Genomic DNA, 20,160 nt, shown 5'->3' with positions numbered 1-20,160 from the left:
ATCTGCATCAAGGCTTTCTGTGGTCGGACATAGGCAATGGCATAGCCAGAGAATCATAGAATCGTCTGGGTTGGAAGGGACCGTTAAGATCATCGAGTCCAACCATCCACCTGACACTGACAAAACCACCACTAAACCATGTTCCTAAGCACCGCCTCTACTCTTTTTTTAAATACCTCTAGGGATGGCGATTCCACCACTTCCCTGGGAGGCCTGTTCCAATGTTTTTCTGTCTTTCGATGAAGAAATTTTTCCTAATATCCAATCTAAACCTCCCCTGGTGCAACTAAAGGCTTTTCCTCTTGTCCTATCGCTTGTTACTTGGGAGAAGAGACTGACCCTGACTTCACTGCAACCTCCTTTCAGGTAGTTGTAGAGAGTGATAAGGTCTCCCCTCAGCTTCCTTTTCTCCAGGCTAAAGAACCCCAGTTCCCTCAGCCGCTCCTCATAAAACTTGTTCTCTAGACCTCTCACCAGCTTTGTTGCCCTTCTCTGGACCCGCTTCAGAATCTCAATGTCTTTCTTGGAGTGAGGGGCCCTAAACTGAACACAGTAGTCGAGGTGCAGCCTCACCAGTGCCGAGTACAGGGGGCAATCACTTCCCCAGTGCTGCTCACCACATTTTTCCTGAAACAGGCCAGGATGCTGTTGGCCGCCTTGGGCACACTGCTGGCTCATATTCATCTGGCTGTCGACCAATACCCCCAGGTCCTTTTGTGCTGGGCTGCTCTCCAGCCACTCTTCCCTAAGCCTGTAGCGTTGCATGGGGTTGCTGTGACTCAAGTGCAGGACCCAGCACTTGGCCTTGTTGAACCTCACACCATTGTCCTCGGCCCATCATTCCATCCTGTCCAGATCCCTCTGTGGAGCCGTCCTACCCTCAAGCACGTCAACACTCCCACCTAGCTTGGTGTCAGCTGCAAACTTACTGAGGATGCACTCGATCCCCTCATCCAGTTCATTGATAAAGATATTAAACAGATCTGTGTGCAATACTTAACCCTGGGGAACACCGCTTGTGACTGGCCACTAGCTGGATTGATCTCCATTCACCACAACTCTTTGGGCCTGGCCACCCAGCCGGTTTTTTACCCAGCAGAGAGTACACTCATCCAAGCCATGAGCAGTCAGTTTCTCCAGGAGAATGCTGTGGGAAACGGTGTCGAAGGCGTTACTAAAGTCCAGGTAAACAACATCCACAGTCTTTCCCTTTCCCTCATCCACTGAGTGAGTCACCTTGTCATAGAAGGAGATGAGGTTTGTCAAGCAGCACCTGCAGTTCATGAATGATGCTGACTGCGCCTGATCACCAGGTTGTCCTGCATGTGCCACGTAATGGCACTCAGGATGAGCACAGCAGCATAGGCATGGGTGAGCTAGAGACCAGGATTCCCGCGGTGTAGCACGGAAAGAGGGTGAAGGCCCAGAGCTGAACGTAAATCCATGGGTGGATGTGGAGGCCGGCATGAGGCTGCTCAGGGCCATTCAGGCCTGTTAGGGCCACTCAGGGCCCGGACAAGATGTAGCGGTAGACACGCAAGGGAGCCTGCACTCCTCAGGTCTATCAGCAGAGATATTGAAGGACCGTCAGGGCGCCCTCCCAGATCTGCCCGCATGACAGAGTTGTCAAAGCAGTCACCTTCGATGAGGCCTCAATACGTGTCTGTTCCAGCATGCATCACCAGGCAGCCCCAGCTCAGAGATCCCACGAGTTTGCTCAAGGCTTCAGCCAGCCAGCTCAAGCATGGAGGCTGCACAGCCCTCCGGGGCATCCCTCTTCTCCTGCCTGGCTGGTGGGAGGGAAACAAAAATGGAACCTGTCTTGCTTCAGCTGTGCCCTGTTGTTCATCATTCCTCCACCAATCACACCAGCAAAAAGCCTAGCTGTTGAATTCAAAACCTCATGATAAGCATTTGAAAGATGCTGCTTAGCTTCCCCAAAGCCCTCTCTTCCCCGGCGTCTGGACAAGCCCGCATTCATTGGCCTCTCCTCACAGGGCCTGCGCGCCTGCTCCCAGTAATCCTGGTGGCCCTATTCTGAGGTGGCTGCAGTCGGTCTCTCTCTCTCTTCTGCATGGAGAACCAAAGTTGGTCACAGCATTCTAGGTGCCATCTGTTAGATGGCAAGCAAGGGGGAAGACTCCCTTCCCTTGATCCTGAGTCCGTCGTACTCTACATGTAGCCCTGGAAGCTGTTGTTCTCTGTGCAGCCTGGGCAGACCAGGACCTTCCCAAGCCTCCCAGAGGATACTGCCCCAGGCAAGGGGCCCTGTGTCCGGGCAAGGGGAATGAAAAGCATTGGAGAATGCGGGCATCGATCCCGCTGCCTCTCACATGCTAAGCGAGCGCTCTACCACTTGAGCTAATTCCCCAGCCCACAGCATCTGCCTGAGGTCCTTTCTCCCTTCCGGCCACCCACCCCTGGCCCAGCCTGCCCCACACCCGGACTCTGGGCCTTCCCATCGGACTGGCTCCCACACACCCACATCCACCCTCCCACTCACTTTCCTGAGGGAGGTCACTCCTCAAAAACCCCAGCGCTCAGCACCACCATCCCCAGCCCAGCATTCACCTAAAACCGCCTTGGCCAGTCATCTTCTGCACCTCAAGCAAGAGTTCAGGGCTGTGCAGCCCTTGAAGGGGAATCACCCGGGCAGGGCCAAAAGGCAGTGGCACTGCAGGGTGCGGTGCAGAGCCAAAAGGGCACTCCTTCGAGCCGGAGTTGAACCAGCGACCTAAGGATGGCCGTGCAAGGGAGCCTACAGTCCTCCGCTCTACCAGCTGAGCTATCGAAGGAAGCATGGAGCCCTGCCCAGTACCTCGCCCATCACACACTCATCCAACGCTTCTCCATGCAAAGCGGAGAACAATGCCTCTGCTCCGACATCCTCATTCAAATAGACTCAGCTCCAACACCATACCACCGGCAACCACCATGGGCAACCCTTTAGCCCATCAACTCTTGCAGCTGGACTCTCCTCAGGGCCAAAAAGAGGCTTACCCGTATCCTACTGCAACTTCTCTTGATTCCATTTCACTCTGCTCTCTTTTGCCCACTGGTCCTGCACCAGACAAAAGGACAACATTTCCTCTGCTCTGTAAGGTCCTCCAAAGTGCTAGAAGGTCACGTGTAAGCCCCCTGAACCTCTTTTTCTCCAGGCTGAACATGGCCGGTGTCCTCAGTCCATCCTCACATAGAAATCCCTTCGGTTCCTGAGCTTCTTTGCAGCCCTCCACTGAAGTTGCTCCATTTCCTTGATGCCATTCCTCTGTGGTGGAGCTCAAATCTGGACACAGTACTTGAGATGACATTTGATGCCTGTCAAGAAAAGATGGAGAAAGTAATGTCTCCTGTAAAACTGCCGGTGCTGCTCTTGCTACACCTTGGGGTCTTTTCCTGCTCTTTACTGACTGGGTGCTCTGCGTGCTGCCACAGCCTCCAGAGGACACTGGCCCCAGGCCAAGGGCCCTGTGTCCAGGCAAGGGGAATGAAAAGCACTGGAGAACGTGGGCATCAATTCATTCATCAGGAAGAAAGAATGATTTGTCTTAGTCCCATATTGCCCACCATCTCTCAGGTCCACACCACCTGACCTGGGAAGACCAAGCCATGGTGCCTTGCTATAAGAGACAGTCAAGAAGCAGAAGGCACCATTGTCATACTGAGGCAAGGACAACAGCACGCCAGGATGTCACTCTGTAGGTCAGAGTGATGATCACGTCCAGTGAATGCCAGGCAGATCCAGACTGACAAGACAGGGATGAGGTCAACACAGAATATCCGTCTGCATGTCAGCATCTGCATCAAGGCTTTCTGTGGTTGGACATAGGCAATGGCATAGCCATAGAATCATAGAATCGTCTGGGTTGGAAGGGACCGTTAAGATCATCGAGTCCAACCATCCACCTGACACTGACAAAACCACCACTAAACCATGTTCCTAAGCACCGCCTCTACTCTTTTTTTAAATACCTCTAGGGATGGCGATTCCACCACTTCCCTGGGAGGCCTGTTCCAATGTTTTTCTGTCTTTCGATGAAGAAATTTTTCCTAATATCCAATCTAAACCTCCCCTGGCGCAACTAAAGGCTTTTCCTCTTGTCCTATCGCTTGTTACTTGGGAGAAGAGACTGACCCTGACTTCACTGCAACCTCCTTTCAGGTAGTTGTAGAGAGTGATAAGGTCTCCCCTCAGCTTCCTTTTCTCCAGGCTAAAGAACCCCAGTTCCCTCAGCCGCTCCTCATAAAACTTGTTCTCTAGACCTCTCACCAGCTTTGTTGCCCTTCTCTGGACCCGCTTCAGAATCTCAATGTCTTTCTTGGAGTGAGGGGCCCTAAACTGAACACAGTAGTCGAGGTGCAGCCTCACCAGTGCCGAGTACAGGGGGCAATCACTTCCCCAGTGCTGCTCACCACATTTTTCCTGAAACAGGCCAGGATGCTGTTGGCCGCCTTGGGCACACTGCTGGCTCATATTCATCTGGCTGTCGACCAATACCCCCAGGTCCTTTTGTGCTGGGCTGCTCTCCAGCCACTCTTCCCTAAGCCTGTAGCGTTGCATGGGGTTGTTGTGACTCAAGTGCAGGACCCAGCACTTGGCCTTGTTGAACCTCACACCATTGTCCTCGGCCCATCATTCCATCCTGTCCAGATCCCTCTGTGGAGCCGTCCTACCCTCAAGCACGTCAACACTCCCACCTAGCTTGGTGTCAGCTGCAAACTTACTGAGGATGCACTCGATCCCCTCATCCAGTTCATTGATAAAGATATTAAACAGATCTGTGTGCAATACTTAACCCTGGGGAACACCGCTTGTGACTGGCCACTAGCTGGATTGATCTCCATTCACCACAACTCTTTGGGCCTGGCCACCCAGCCGGTTTTTTACCCAGCAGAGAGTACACTCATCCAAGCCATGAGCAGTCAGTTTCTCCAGGAGAATGCTGTGGGAAACGGTGTCGAAGGCGTTACTAAAGTCCAGGTAAACAACATCCACAGTCTTTCCCTTTCCCTCATCCACTGAGTGAGTCACCTTGTCATAGAAGGAGATGAGGTTTGTCAAGCAGCACCTGCAGTTCATGAATGATGCTGACTGCGCCTGATCACCAGGTTGTCCTGCATGTGCCACGTAATGGCACTCAGGATGAGCACAGCAGCATAGGCATGGGTGAGCTAGAGACCAGGATTCCCGCGGTGTAGCACGGAAAGAGGGTGAAGGCCCAGAGCTGAACGTAAATCCATGGGTGGATGTGGAGGCCGGCATGAGGCTGCTCAGGGCCATTCAGGCCTGTTAGGGCCACTCAGGGCCCGGACAAGATGTAGCGGTAGACACGCAAGGGAGCCTGCACTCCTCAGGTCTATCAGCAGAGATATTGAAGGACCGTCAGGGCGCCCTCCCAGATCTGCCCGCATGACAGAGTTGTCAAAGCAGTCACCTTCGATGAGGCCTCAATACGTGTCTGTTCCAGCATGCATCACCAGGCAGCCCCAGCTCAGAGATCCCACGAGTTTGCTCAAGGCTTCAGCCAGCCAGCTCAAGCATGGAGGCTGCACAGCCCTCCGGGGCATCCCTCTTCTCCTGCCTGGCTGGTGGGAGGGAAACAAAAATGGAACCTGTCTTGCTTCAGCTGTGCCCTGTTGTTCATCATTCCTCCACCAATCACACCAGCAAAAAGCCTAGCTGTTGAATTCAAAACCTCATGATAAGCATTTGAAAGATGCTGCTTAGCTTCCCCAAAGCCCTCTCTTCCCCGGCGTCTGGACAAGCCCGCATTCATTGGCCTCTCCTCACAGGGCCTGCGCGCCTGCTCCCAGTAATCCTGGTGGCCCTATTCTGAGGTGGCTGCAGTCGGTCTCTCTCTCCCTTCTGCATGGAGAACCAAAGTTGGTCACAGCATTCTAGGTGCCATCTGTTAGATGGCAAGCAAGGGGGAAGACTCCCTTCCCTTGATCCTGAGTCCGCCGTACTCTACATGTAGCCCTGGAAGCTGTTGTTCTCTGTGCAGCCTGGGCAGACCAGGACCTTCCCAAACCTCCCAGAGGATACTGCCCCAGGCAAGGGGCCCTGTGTCCGGGCAAGGGGAATGAAAAGCATTGGAGAATGCGGGCATCGATCCCGCTGCCTCTCACATGCTAAGCGAGCGCTCTACCACTTGAGCTAATTCCCCAGCCCACAGCATCTGCCTGAGGTCCTTTCTCCCTTCCGGCCACCCACCCCTGGCCCAGCCTGCCCCACACCCGGACTCTGGGCCTTCCCATCGGACTGGCTCCCACACACCCACATCCACCCTCCCACTCACTTTCCTGAGGGAGGTCACTCCTCAAAAACCCCAGCGCTCAGCACCACCATCCCCAGCCCAGCATTCACCTAAAACCGCCTTGGCCAGTCATCTTCTGCACCTCAAGCAAGAGTTCAGGGCTGTGCAGCCCTTGAAGGGGAATCACCCGGGCAGGGCCAAAAGGCAGTGGCACTGCAGGGTGCGGTGCAGAGCCAAAAGAGCACTCCTTCGAGCCGGAGTTGAACCAGCGACCTAAGGATGGCCGTGCAAGGGAGCCTACAGTCCTCCGCTCTACCAGCTGAGCTATCGAAGGAAGCATGGAGCCCTGCCCAGTACCTCGCCCATCACACACTCATCCAACGCTTCTCCATGCAAAGCGGAGAACAATGCCTCTGCTCCGACATCCTCATTCAAATAGACTCAGCTCCAACACCATACCACCGGCAACCACCATGGGCAACCCTTTAGCCCATCAACTCTTGCAGCTGGACTCTCCTCAGGGCCACAAAGAGGCTTACCCGTATCCTACTGCAACTTCTCTTGATTCCATTTCACTCTGCTCTCTTTTGCCCACTGGTCCTGCACCAGACAAAAGGACAACATTTCCTCTGCTCTGTAAGGTCCTCCAAAGTGCTAGAAGGTCACGTGTAAGCCCCCTGAACCTCTTTTTCTCCAGGCTGAACATGGCCGGTGTCCTCAGTCCATCCTCACATAGAAATCCCTTCGGTTCCTGAGCTTCTTTGCAGCCCTCCACTGAAGTTGCTCCATTTCCTTGATGCCATTCCTCTGTGGTGGAGCTCAAATCTGGACACAGTACTTGAGATGACATTTGATGCCTGTCAAGAAAAGATGGAGAAAGTAATGTCTCCTGTAAAACTGCCGGTGCTGCTCTTGTTACACCTTGGGGTCTTTTCCTGCTCTTTACTGACTGGGTGCTCTGCGTGCTGCCACAGCCTCCAGAGGACACTGGCCCCAGGCCAAGGGCCCTGTGTCCAGGCAAGGGGAATGAAAAGCACTGGAGAACGTGGGCATCAATCCATTCATCAGGAAGAAAGAATGATTTGTCTTAGTCCCATATTGCCCACCATCTCTCAGGTCCACACCACCTGACCTGGGAAGACCAAGCCATGGTGCCTTGCTATAAGAGACAGTCAAGAAGCAGAAGGCACCATTGTCATACTGAGGCAAGGACAACAGCACGCCAGGATGTCACTCTGTAGGTCAGAGTGATGATCACGTCCAGTGAATGCCAGGCAGATCCAGACTGACAAGACAGGGATGAGGTCAACACAGAATATCCGTCTGCATGTCAGCATCTGCATCAAGGCTTTCTGTGGTCGGACATAGGCAATGGCATAGCCAGAGAATCATAGAATCGTCTGGGTTGGAAGGGACCGTTAAGATCATCGAGTCCAACCATCCACCTGACACTGACAAAACCACCACTAAACCATGTTCCTAAGCACCGCCTCTACTCTTTTTTTAAATACCTCTAGGGATGGCGATTCCACCACTTCCCTGGGAGGCCTGTTCCAATGTTTTTCTGTCTTTCGATGAAGAAATTTTTCCTAATATCCAATCTAAACCTCCCCTGGCGCAACTAAAGGCTTTTCCTCTTGTCCTATCGCTTGTTACTTGGGAGAAGAGACTGACCCTGACTTCACTGCAACCTCCTTTCAGGTAGTTGTAGAGAGTGATAAGGTCTCCCCTCAGCTTCCTTTTCTCCAGGCTAAAGAACCCCAGTTCCCTCAGCCGCTCCTCATAAAACTTGTTCTCTAGACCTCTCACCAGCTTTGTTGCCCTTCTCTGGACCCGCTTCAGAATCTCAATGTCTTTCTTGGAGTGAGGGGCCCTAAACTGAACACAGTAGTCGAGGTGCAGCCTCACCAGTGCCGAGTACAGGGGGCAATCACTTCCCCAGTGCTGCTCACCACATTTTTCCTGAAACAGGCCAGGATGCTGTTGGCCGCCTTGGGCACACTGCTGGCTCATATTCATCTGGCTGTCGACCAATACCCCCAGGTCCTTTTGTGCTGGGCTGCTCTCCAGCCACTCTTCCCTAAGCCTGTAGCGTTGCATGGGGTTGTTGTGACTCAAGTGCAGGACCCAGCACTTGGCCTTGTTGAACCTCACACCATTGTCCTCGGCCCATCATTCCATCCTGTCCAGATCCCTCTGTGGAGCCGTCCTACCCTCAAGCACGTCAACACTCCCACCTAGCTTGGTGTCAGCTGCAAACTTACTGAGGATGCACTCGATCCCCTCATCCAGTTCATTGATAAAGATATTAAACAGATCTGTGTGCAATACTTAACCCTGGGGAACACCGCTTGTGACTGGCCACTAGCTGGATTGATCTCCATTCACCACAACTCTTTGGGCCTGGCCACCCAGCCGGTTTTTTACCCAGCAGAGAGTACACTCATCCAAGCCATGAGCAGTCAGTTTCTCCAGGAGAATGCTGTGGGAAACGGTGTCGAAGGCGTTACTAAAGTCCAGGTAAACAACATCCACAGTCTTTCCCTTTCCCTCATCCACTGAGTGAGTCACCTTGTCATAGAAGGAGATGAGGTTTGTCAAGCAGCACCTGCAGTTCATGAATGATGCTGACTGCGCCTGATCACCAGGTTGTCCTGCATGTGCCACGTAATGGCACTCAGGATGAGCACAGCAGCATAGGCATGGGTGAGCTAGAGACCAGGATTCCCGCGGTGTAGCACGGAAAGAGGGTGAAGGCCCAGAGCTGAACGTAAATCCATGGGTGGATGTGGAGGCCGGCATGAGGCTGCTCAGGGCCATTCAGGCCTGTTAGGGCCACTCAGGGCCCGGACAAGATGTAGCGGTAGACACGCAAGGGAGCCTGCACTCCTCAGGTCTATCAGCAGAGATATTGAAGGACCGTCAGGGCGCCCTCCCAGATCTGCCCGCATGACAGAGTTGTCAAAGCAGTCACCTTCGATGAGGCCTCAATACGTGTCTGTTCCAGCATGCATCACCAGGCAGCCCCAGCTCAGAGATCCCACGAGTTTGCTCAAGGCTTCAGCCAGCCAGCTCAAGCATGGAGGCTGCACAGCCCTCCGGGGCATCCCTCTTCTCCTGCCTGGCTGGTGGGAGGGAAACAAAAATGGAACCTGTCTTGCTTCAGCTGTGCCCTGTTGTTCATCATTCCTCCACCAATCACACCAGCAAAAAGCCTAGCTGTTGAATTCAAAACCTCATGATAAGCATTTGAAAGATGCTGCTTAGCTTCCCCAAAGCCCTCTCTTCCCCGGCGTCTGGACAAGCCCGCATTCATTGGCCTCTCCTCACAGGGCCTGCGCGCCTGCTCCCAGTAATCCTGGTGGCCCTATTCTGAGGTGGCTGCAGTCGGTCTCTCTCTCTCTTCTGCATGGAGAACCAAAGTTGGTCACAGCATTCTAGGTGCCATCTGTTAGATGGCAAGCAAGGGGGAAGACTCCCTTCCCTTGATCCTGAGTCCGTCGTACTCTACATGTAGCCCTGGAAGCTGTTGTTCTCTGTGCAGCCTGGGCAGACCAGGACCTTCCCAAGCCTCCCAGAGGATACTGCCCCAGGCAAGGGGCCCTGTGTCCGGGCAAGGGGAATGAAAAGCATTGGAGAATGCGGGCATCGATCCCGCTGCCTCTCACATGCTAAGCGAGCACTCTACCACTTGAGCTAATTCCCCAGCCCACAGCATCTGCCTGAGGTCCTTTCTCCCTTCCGGCCACCCACCCCTGGCCCAGCCTGCCCCACACCCGGACTCTGGGCCTTCCCATCGGACTGGCTCCCACACACCCACATCCACCCTCCCACTCACTTTCCTGAGGGAGGTCACTCCTCAAAAACCCCAGCGCTCAGCACCACCATCCCCAGCCCAGCATTCACCTAAAACCGCCTTGGCCAGTCATCTTCTGCACCTCAAGCAAGAGTTCAGGGCTGTGCAGCCCTTGAAGGGGAATCACCCGGGCAGGGCCAAAAGGCAGTGGCACTGCAGGGTGCGGTGCAGAGCCAAAAGGGCACTCCTTCAAGCCGGAGTTGAACCAGCGACCTAAGGATGGCCGTGCAAGGGAGCCTACAGTCCTCCGCTCTACCAGCTGAGCTATCGAAGGAAGCATGGAGCCCTGCCCAGTACCTCGCCCATCACACACTCATCCAACGCTTCTCCATGCAAAGCGGAGAACAATGCCTCTGCTCCGACATCCTCATTCAAATAGACTCAGCTCCAACACCATACCACCGGCAACCACCATGGGCAACCCTTTAGCCCATCAACTCTTGCAGCTGGACTCTCCTCAGGGCCAAAAAGAGGCTTACCCGTATCCTACTGCAACTTCTCTTGATTCCATTTCACTCTGCTCTCTTTTGCCCACTGGTCCTGCACCAGACAAAAGGACAACATTTCCTCTGCTCTGTAAGGTCCTCCAAAGTGCTAGAAGGTCACGTGTAAGCCCCCTGAACCTCTTTTTCTCCAGGCTGAACATGGCCGGTGTCCTCAGTCCATCCTCACATAGAAATCCCTTCGGTTCCTGAGCTTCTTTGCAGCCCTCCACTGAAGTTGCTCCATTTCCTTGATGCCATTCCTCTGTGGTGGAGCTCAAATCTGGACACAGTACTTGAGATGACATTTGATGCCTGTCAAGAAAAGATGGAGAAAGTAATGTCTCCTGTAAAACTGCCGGTGCTGCTCTTGCTACACCTTGGGGTCTTTTCCTGCTCTTTACTGACTGGGTGCTCTGCGTGCTGCCACAGCCTCCAGAGGACACTGGCCCCAGGCCAAGGGCCCTGTGTCCAGGCAAGGGGAATGAAAAGCACTGGAGAACGTGGGCATCAATCCATTCATCAGGAAGAAAGAATGATTTGTCTTAGTCCCATATTGCCCACCATCTCTCAGGTCCACACCACCTGACCTGGGAAGACCAAGCCATGGTGCCTTGCTATAAGAGACAGTCAAGAAGCAGAAGGCACCATTGTCATACTGAGGCAAGGACAACAGCACGCCAGGATGTCACTCTGTAGGTCAGAGTGATGATCACGTCCAGTGAATGCCAGGCAGATCCAGACTGACAAGACAGGGATGAGGTCAACACAGAATATCCGTCTGCATGTCAGCATCTGCATCAAGGCTTTCTGTGGTTGGACATAGGCAATGGCATAGCCAGAGAATCATAGAATCGTCTGGGTTGGAAGGGACCGTTAAGATCATCGAGTCCAACCATCCACCTGACACTGACAAAACCACCACTAAACCATGTTCCTAAGCACCGCCTCTACTCTTTTTTTAAATACCTCTAGGGATGGCGATTCCACCACTTCCCTGGGAGGCCTGTTCCAATGTTTTTCTGTCTTTCGATGAAGAAATTTTTCCTAATATCCAATCTAAACCTCCCCTGGCGCAACTAAAGGCTTTTCCTCTTGTCCTATCGCTTGTTACTTGGGAGAAGAGACTGACCCTGACTTCACTGCAACCTCCTTTCAGGTAGTTGTAGAGAGTGATAAGGTCTCCCCTCAGCTTCCTTTTCTCCAGGCTAAAGAACCCCAGTTCCCTCAGCCGCTCCTCATAAAACTTGTTCTCTAGACCTCTCACCAGCTTTGTTGCCCTTCTCTGGACCCGCTTCAGAATCTCAATGTCTTTCTTGGAGTGAGGGGCCCTAAACTGAACACAGTAGTCGAGGTGCAGCCTCACCAGTGCCGAGTACAGGGGGCAATCACTTCCCCAGTGCTGCTCACCACATTTTTCCTGAAACAGGCCAGGATGCTGTTGGCCGCCTTGGGCACACTGCTGGCTCATATTCATCTGGCTGTCGACCAATACCCCCAGGTCCTTTTGTGCTGGGCTGCTCTCCAGCCACTCTTCCCTAAGCCTGTAGCGTTGCATGGGGTTGTTGTGACTCAAGTGCAGGACCCAGCACTTGGCCTTGTTGAACCTCACACCATTGTCCTCGGCCCATCATTCCATCCTGTCCAGATCCCTCTGTGGAGCCGTCCTACCCTCAAGCACGTCAACACTCCCACCTAGCTTGGTGTCAGCTGCAAACTTACTGAGGATGCACTCGATCCCCTCATCCAGTTCATTGATAAAGATATTAAACAGATCTGTGTGCAATACTTAACCCTGGGGAACACCGCTTGTGACTGGCCACTAGCTGGATTGATCTCCATTCACCACAACTCTTTGGGCCTGGCCACCCAGCCGGTTTTTTACCCAGCAGAGAGTACACTCATCCAAGCCATGAGCAGTCAGTTTCTCCAGGAGAATGCTGTGGGAAACGGTGTCGAAGGCGTTACTAAAGTCCAGGTAAACAACATCCACAGTCTTTCCCTTTCCCTCATCCACTGAGTGAGTCACCTTGTCATAGAAGGAGATGAGGTTTGTCAAGCAGCACCTGCAGTTCATGAATGATGCTGACTGCGCCTGATCACCAGGTTGTCCTGCATGTGCCACGTAATGGCACTCAGGATGAGCACAGCAGCATAGGCATGGGTGAGCTAGAGACCAGGATTCCCGCGGTGTAGCACGGAAAGAGGGTGAAGGCCCAGAGCTGAACGTAAATCCATGGGTGGATGTGGAGGCCGGCATGAGGCTGCTCAGGGCCATTCAGGCCTGTTAGGGCCACTCAGGGCCCGGACAAGATGTAGCGGTAGACACGCAAGGGAGCCTGCACTCCTCAGGTCTATCAGCAGAGATATTGAAGGACCGTCAGGGCGCCCTCCCAGATCTGCCCGCATGACAGAGTTGTCAAAGCAGTCACCTTCGATGAGGCCTCAATACGTGTCTGTTCCAGCATGCATCACCAGGCAGCCCCAGCTCAGAGATCCCACGAGTTTGCTCAAGGCTTCAGCCAGCCAGCTCAAGCATGGAGGCTGCACAGCCCTCCGGGGCATCCCTCTTCTCCTGCCTGGCTGGTGGGAGGGAAACAAAAATGGAACCTGTCTTGCTTCAGCTGTGCCCTGTTGTTCATCATTCCTCCACCAATCACACCAGCAAAAAGCCTAGCTGTTGAATTCAAAACCTCATGATAAGCATTTGAAAGATGCTGCTTAGCTTCCCCAAAGCCCTCTCTTCCCCGGCGTCTGGACAAGCCCGCATTCATTGGCCTCTCCTCACAGGGCCTGCGCGCCTGCTCCCAGTAATCCTGGTGGCCCTATTCTGAGGTGGCTGCAGTCGGTCTCTCTCTCTCTTCTGCATGGAGAACCAAAGTTGGTCACAGCATTCTAGGTGCCATCTGTTAGATGGCAAGCAAGGGGGAAGACTCCCTTCCCTTGATCCTGAGTCCGTCGTACTCTACATGTAGCCCTGGAAGCTGTTGTTCTCTGTGCAGCCTGGGCAGACCAGGACCTTCCCAAGCCTCCCAGAGGATACTGCCCCAGGCAAGGGGCCCTGTGTCCGGGCAAGGGGAATGAAAAGCATTGGAGAATGCGGGCATCGATCCCGCTGCCTCTCACATGCTAAGCGAGCGCTCTACCACTTGAGCTAATTCCCCAGCCCACAGCATCTGCCTGAGGTCCTTTCTCCCTTCCGGCCACCCACCCCTGGCCCAGCCTGCCCCACACCCGGACTCTGGGCCTTCCCATCGGACTGGCTCCCACACACCCACATCCACCCTCCCACTCACTTTCCTGAGGGAGGTCACTCCTCAAAAACCCCAGCGCTCAGCACCACCATCCCCAGCCCAGCATTCACCTAAAACCGCCTTGGCCAGTCATCTTCTGCACCTCAAGCAAGAGTTCAGGGCTGTGCAGCCCTTGAAGGGGAATCACCCGGGCAGGGCCAAAAGGCAGTGGCACTGCAGGGTGCGGTGCAGAGCCAAAAGGGCACTCCTTCGAGCCGGAGTTGAACCAGCGACCTAAGGATGGCCGTGCAAGGGAGCCTACAGTCCTCCGCTCTACCAGCTGAGCTATCGAAGGAAGCATGGAGCCCTGCCCAGTACCTCGCCCATCACACACTCATCCAACGCTTCTCCATGCAAAGCGGAGAACAATGCCTCTGCTCCGACATCCTCATTCAAATAGACTCAGCTCCAACACCATACCACCGGCAACCACCATGGGCAACCCTTTAGCCCATCAACTCTTGCAGCTGGACTCTCCTCAGGGCCAAAAAGAGGCTTACCCGTATCCTACTGCAACTTCTCTTGATTCCATTTCACTCTGCTCTCTTTTGCCCACTGGTCCTGCACCAGACAAAAGGACAACATTTCCTCTGCTCTGTAAGGTCCTCCAAAGTGCTAGAAGGTCACGTGTAAGCCCCCTGAACCTCTTTTTCTCCAGGCTGAACATGGCCGGTGTCCTCAGTCCATCCTCACATAGAAATCCCTTCGGTTCCTGAGCTTCTTTGCAGCCCTCCACTGAAGTTGCTCCATTTCCTTGATGCCATTCCTCTGTGGTGGAGCTCAAATCTGGACACAGTACTTGAGATGACATTTGATGCCTGTCAAGAAAAGATGGAGAAAGTAATGTCTCCTGTAAAACTGCCGGTGCTGCTCTTGTTACACCTTGGGGTCTTTTCCTGCTCTTTACTGACTGGGTGCTCTGCGTGCTGCCACAGCCTCCAGAGGACACTGGCCCCAGGCCAAGGGCCCTGTGTCCAGGCAAGGGGAATGAAAAGCACTGGAGAACGTGGGCATCAATCCATTCATCAGGAAGAAAGAATGATTTGTCTTAGTCCCATATTGCCCACCATCTCTCAGGTCCACACCACCTGACCTGGGAAGACCAAGCCATGGTGCCTTGCTATAAGAGACAGTCAAGAAGCAGAAGGCACCATTGTCATACTGAGGCAAGGACAACAGCACGCCAGGATGTCACTCTGTAGGTCAGAGTGATGATCACGTCCAGTGAATGCCAGGCAGATCCAGACTGACAAGACAGGGATGAGGTCAACACAGAATATCCGTCTGCATGTCAGCATCTGCATCAAGGCTTTCTGTGGTTGGACATAGGCAATGGCATAGCCAGAGAATCATAGAATCGTCTGGGTTGGAAGGGACCGTTAAGATCATCGAGTCCAACCATCCACCTGACACTGACAAAACCACCACTAAACCATGTTCCTAAGCACCGCCTCTACTCTTTTTTTAAATACCTCTAGGGATGGCGATTCCACCACTTCCCTGGGAGGCCTGTTCCAATGTTTTTCTGTCTTTCGATGAAGAAATTTTTCCTAATATCCAATCTAAACCTCCCCTGGCGCAACTAAAGGCTTTTCCTCTTGTCCTATCGCTTGTTACTTGGGAGAAGAGACTGACCCTGACTTCACTGCAACCTCCTTTCAGGTAGTTGTAGAGAGTGATAAGGTCTCCCCTCAGCTTCCTTTTCTCCAGGCTAAAGAACCCCAGTTCCCTCAGCCGCTCCTCATAAAACTTGTTCTCTAGACCTCTCACCAGCTTTGTTGCCCTTCTCTGGACCCGCTTCAGAATCTCAATGTCTTTCTTGGAGTGAGGGGCCCTAAACTGAACACAGTAGTCGAGGTGCAGCCTCACCAGTGCCGAGTACAGGGGGCAATCACTTCCCCAGTGCTGCTCACCACATTTTTCCTGAAACAGGCCAGGATGCTGTTGGCCGCCTTGGGCACACTGCTGGCTCATATTCATCTGGCTGTCGACCAATACCCCCAGGTCCTTTTGTGCTGGGCTGCTCTCCAGCCACTCTTCCCTAAGCCTGTAGCGTTGCATGGGGTTGTTGTGACTCAAGTGCAGGACCCAGCACTTGGCCTTGTTGAACCTCACACCATTGTCCTCGGCCCATCATTCCATCCTGTCCAGATCCCTCTGTGGAGCCGTCCTACCCTCAAGCACGTCAACACTCCCACCTAGCTTGGTGTCAGCTGCAAACTTACTGAGGATGCACTCGATCCCCTCATCCAGTTCATTGATAAAGATATTAAACAGATCTGTGTGCAATACTTAACCCTGGGGAACACCGCTTGTGACTGGCCACTAGCTGGATTGATCTCCATTCACCACAACTCTTTGGGCCTGGCCACCCAGCCGGTTTTTTACCCAGCAGAGAGTACACTCATCCAAGCCATGAGCAGTCAGTTTCTCCAGGAGAATGCTGTGGGAAACGGTGTCGAAGGCGTTACTAAAGTCCAGGTAAACAACATCCACAGTCTTTCCCTTTCCCTCATCCACTGAGTGAGTCACCTTGTCATAGAAGGAGATGAGGTTTGTCAAGCAGCACCTGCAGTTCATGAATGATGCTGACTGCGCCTGATCACCAGGTTGTCCTGCATGTGCCACGTAATGGCACTCAGGATGAGCACAGCAGCATAGGCATGGGTGAGCTAGAGACCAGGATTCCCGCGGTGTAGCACGGAAAGAGGGTGAAGGCCCAGAGCTGAACGTAAATCCATGGGTGGATGTGGAGGCCGGCATGAGGCTGCTCAGGGCCATTCAGGCCTGTTAGGGCCACTCAGGGCCCGGACAAGATGTAGCGGTAGACACGCAAGGGAGCCTGCACTCCTCAGGTCTATCAGCAGAGATATTGAAGGACCGTCAGGGCGCCCTCCCAGATCTGCCCGCATGACAGAGTTGTCAAAGCAGTCACCTTCGATGAGGCCTCAATACGTGTCTGTTCCAGCATGCATCACCAGGCAGCCCCAGCTCAGAGATCCCACGAGTTTGCTCAAGGCTTCAGCCAGCCAGCTCAAGCATGGAGGCTGCACAGCCCTCCGGGGCATCCCTCTTCTCCTGCCTGGCTGGTGGGAGGGAAACAAAAATGGAACCTGTCTTGCTTCAGCTGTGCCCTGTTGTTCATCATTCCTCCACCAATCACACCAGCAAAAAGCCTAGCTGTTGAATTCAAAACCTCATGATAAGCATTTGAAAGATGCTGCTTAGCTTCCCCAAAGCCCTCTCTTCCCCGGCGTCTGGACAAGCCCGCATTCATTGGCCTCTCCTCACAGGGCCTGCGCGCCTGCTCCCAGTAATCCTGGTGGCCCTATTCTGAGGTGGCTGCAGTCGGTCTCTCTCTCTCTTCTGCATGGAGAACCAAAGTTGGTCACAGCATTCTAGGTGCCATCTGTTAGATGGCAAGCAAGGGGGAAGACTCCCTTCCCTTGATCCTGAGTCCGTCGTACTCTACATGTAGCCCTGGAAGCTGTTGTTCTCTGTGCAGCCTGGGCAGACCAGGACCTTCCCAAGCCTCCCAGAGGATACTGCCCCAGGCAAGGGGCCCTGTGTCCGGGCAAGGGGAATGAAAAGCATTGGAGAATGCGGGCATCGATCCCGCTGCCTCTCACATGCTAAGCGAGCGCTCTACCACTTGAGCTAATTCCCCAGCCCACAGCATCTGCCTGAGGTCCTTTCTCCCTTCCGGCCACCCACCCCTGGCCCAGCCTGCCCCACACCCGGACTCTGGGCCTTCCCATCGGACTGGCTCCCACACACCCACATCCACCCTCCCACTCACTTTCCTGAGGGAGGTCACTCCTCAAAAACCCCAGCGCTCAGCACCACCATCCCCAGCCCAGCATTCACCTAAAACCGCCTTGGCCAGTCATCTTCTGCACCTCAAGCAAGAGTTCAGGGCTGTGCAGCCCTTGAAGGGGAATCACCCGGGCAGGGCCAAAAGGCAGTGGCACTGCAGGGTGCGGTGCAGAGCCAAAAGGGCACTCCTTCGAGCCGGAGTTGAACCAGCGACCTAAGGATGGCCGTGCAAGGGAGCCTACAGTCCTCCGCTCTACCAGCTGAGCTATCAAAGGAAGCATGGAGCCCTGCCCAGTACCTCGCCCATCACACACTCATCCAACGCTTCTCCATGCAAAGCGGAGAACAATGCCTCTGCTCCGACATCCTCATTCAAATAGACTCAGCTCCAACACCATACCACCGGCAACCACCATGGGCAACCCTTTAGCCCATCAACTCTTGCAGCTGGACTCTCCTCAGGGCCAAAAAGAGGCTTACCCGTATCCTACTGCAACTTCTCTTGATTCCATTTCACTCTGCTCTCTTTTGCCCACTGGTCCTGCACCAGACAAAAGGACAACATTTCCTCTGCTCTGTAAGGTCCTCCAAAGTGCTAGAAGGTCACGTGTAAGCCCCCTGAACCTCTTTTTCTCCAGGCTGAACATGGCCGGTGTCCTCAGTCCATCCTCACATAGAAATCCCTTCGGTTCCTGAGCTTCTTTGCAGCCCTCCACTGAAGTTGCTCCATTTCCTTGATGCCATTCCTCTGTGGTGGAGCTCAAATCTGGACACAGTACTTGAGATGACATTTGATGCCTGTCAAGAAAAGATGGAGAAAGTAATGTCTCCTGTAAAACTGCCGGTGCTGCTCTTGTTACACCTTGGGGTCTTTTCCTGCTCTTTACTGACTGGGTGCTCTGCGTGCTGCCACAGCCTCCAGAGGACACTGGCCCCAGGCCAAGGGCCCTGTGTCCAGGCAAGGGGAATGAAAAGCACTGGAGAACGTGGGCATCAATCCATTCATCAGGAAGAAAGAATGATTTGTCTTAGTCCCATATTGCCCACCATCTCTCAGGTCCACACCACCTGACCTGGGAAGACCAAGCCATGGTGCCTTGCTATAAGAGACAGTCAAGAAGCAGAAGGCACCATTGTCATACTGAGGCAAGGACAACAGCACGCCAGGATGTCACTCTGTAGGTCAGAGTGATGATCACGTCCAGTGAATGCCAGGCAGATCCAGACTGACAAGACAGGGATGAGGTCAACACAGAATATCCGTCTGCATGTCAGCATCTGCATCAAGGCTTTCTGTGGTCGGACACAGGCAATGGCATAGCCATAGAATCATAGAATCGTCTGGGTTGGAAGGGACCATTAAGATCATCGAGTCCAACCATCCACCTGACACTGACAAAACCACCACTAAACCATGTTCCTAAGCACCGCCTCTACTCTTTTTTTAAATACCTCTAGGGATGGCGATTCCACCACTTCCCTGGGAGGCCTGTTCCAATGTTTTTCTGTCTTTCGATGAAGAAATTTTTCCTAATATCCAATCTAAACCTCCCCTGGCGCAACTAAAGGGTTTTCCTCTTGTCCTATCGCTTGTTACTTGGGAGAAGAGACTGACCCTGACTTCACTGCAACCTCCTTTCAGGTAGTTGTAGAGAGTGATAAGGTCTCCCCTCAGCTTCCTTTTCTCCAGGCTAAAGAACCCCAGTTCCCTCAGCCGCTCCTCATAAAACTTGTTCTCTAGACCTCTCACCAGCTTTGTTGCCCTTCTCTGGACCCGCTTCAGAATCTCAATGTCTTTCTTGGAGTGAGGGGCCCTAAACTGAACACAGTAGTCGAGGTGCAGCCTCACCAGTGCCGAGTACAGGGGGCAATCACTTCCCCAGTGCTGCTCACCACATTTTTCCTGAAACAGGCCAGGATGCTGTTGGCCGCCTTGGGCACACTGCTGGCTCATATTCATCTGGCTGTCGACCAATACCCCCAGGTCCTTTTGTGCTGGGCTGCTCTCCAGCCACTCTTCCCTAAGCCTGTAGCGTTGCATGGGGTTGTTGTGACTCAAGTGCAGGACCCAGCACTTGGCCTTGTTGAACCTCACACCATTGTCCTCGGCCCATCATTCCATCCTGTCCAGATCCCTCTGTGGAGCCGTCCTACCCTCAAGCACGTCAACACTCCCACCTAGCTTGGTGTCAGCTGCAAACTTACTGAGGATGCACTCGATCCCCTCATCCAGTTCATTGATAAAGATATTAAACAGATCTGTGTGCAATACTTAACCCTGGGGAACACCGCTTGTGACTGGCCACTAGCTGGATTGATCTCCATTCACCACAACTCTTTGGGCCTGGCCACCCAGCCGGTTTTTTACCCAGCAGAGAGTACACTCATCCAAGCCATGAGCAGTCAGTTTCTCCAGGAGAATGCTGTGGGAAACGGTGTCGAAGGCGTTACTAAAG

At 53.6% G+C, this 20,160-nt stretch overlaps 1 protein-coding gene and 9 non-coding genes across 10 annotated transcripts in view; 1 reads left to right on the top strand and 9 right to left on the bottom strand.

Annotated features, from left to right (window-relative positions):
- Window positions 1–20,160, top strand: part of DNAJC5B (DnaJ heat shock protein family (Hsp40) member C5 beta) — a 79,254-nt gene that overhangs the window by 33,008 nt on the left and 26,086 nt on the right. The gene's annotated exons all lie outside the window — the stretch shown is intronic.
- TRNAA-AGC (transfer RNA alanine (anticodon AGC)) lies at window positions 2,299–2,371 on the bottom strand. Its single transcript has one exon. It is a non-coding gene; the product is annotated as a tRNA-Ala (tRNA).
- On the bottom strand, window positions 2,707–2,795 carry TRNAY-GUA (transfer RNA tyrosine (anticodon GUA)). The gene is given in 2 exon segments: window positions 2,707–2,742; window positions 2,759–2,795. It is a non-coding gene; the product is annotated as a tRNA-Tyr (tRNA).
- TRNAA-AGC (transfer RNA alanine (anticodon AGC)) lies at window positions 6,095–6,167 on the bottom strand. The gene has a single exon. It is a non-coding gene; the product is annotated as a tRNA-Ala (tRNA).
- Window positions 6,503–6,591, bottom strand: TRNAY-GUA (transfer RNA tyrosine (anticodon GUA)). The gene is given in 2 exon segments: window positions 6,503–6,538; window positions 6,555–6,591. It is a non-coding gene; the product is annotated as a tRNA-Tyr (tRNA).
- TRNAY-GUA (transfer RNA tyrosine (anticodon GUA)) lies at window positions 10,299–10,387 on the bottom strand. The gene is given in 2 exon segments: window positions 10,299–10,334; window positions 10,351–10,387. It is a non-coding gene; the product is annotated as a tRNA-Tyr (tRNA).
- On the bottom strand, window positions 13,687–13,759 carry TRNAA-AGC (transfer RNA alanine (anticodon AGC)). The gene has a single exon. It is a non-coding gene; the product is annotated as a tRNA-Ala (tRNA).
- Window positions 14,095–14,183, bottom strand: TRNAY-GUA (transfer RNA tyrosine (anticodon GUA)). Its single transcript is given in 2 exon segments — window positions 14,095–14,130; window positions 14,147–14,183. It is a non-coding gene; the product is annotated as a tRNA-Tyr (tRNA).
- On the bottom strand, window positions 17,483–17,555 carry TRNAA-AGC (transfer RNA alanine (anticodon AGC)). The gene has a single exon. It is a non-coding gene; the product is annotated as a tRNA-Ala (tRNA).
- TRNAY-GUA (transfer RNA tyrosine (anticodon GUA)) lies at window positions 17,891–17,979 on the bottom strand. The gene is given in 2 exon segments: window positions 17,891–17,926; window positions 17,943–17,979. It is a non-coding gene; the product is annotated as a tRNA-Tyr (tRNA).

This window comes from Rissa tridactyla, chromosome 2, assembly GCF_028500815.1.
Source record: "Rissa tridactyla isolate bRisTri1 chromosome 2, bRisTri1.patW.cur.20221130, whole genome shotgun sequence".
Classification (NCBI taxonomy): Eukaryota; Metazoa; Chordata; class Aves; order Charadriiformes; family Laridae; genus Rissa; species Rissa tridactyla.
The sequence above is the reverse complement of the archived record's forward strand: the minus strand, read 5'-3'. Positions and strand labels throughout refer to the sequence as shown.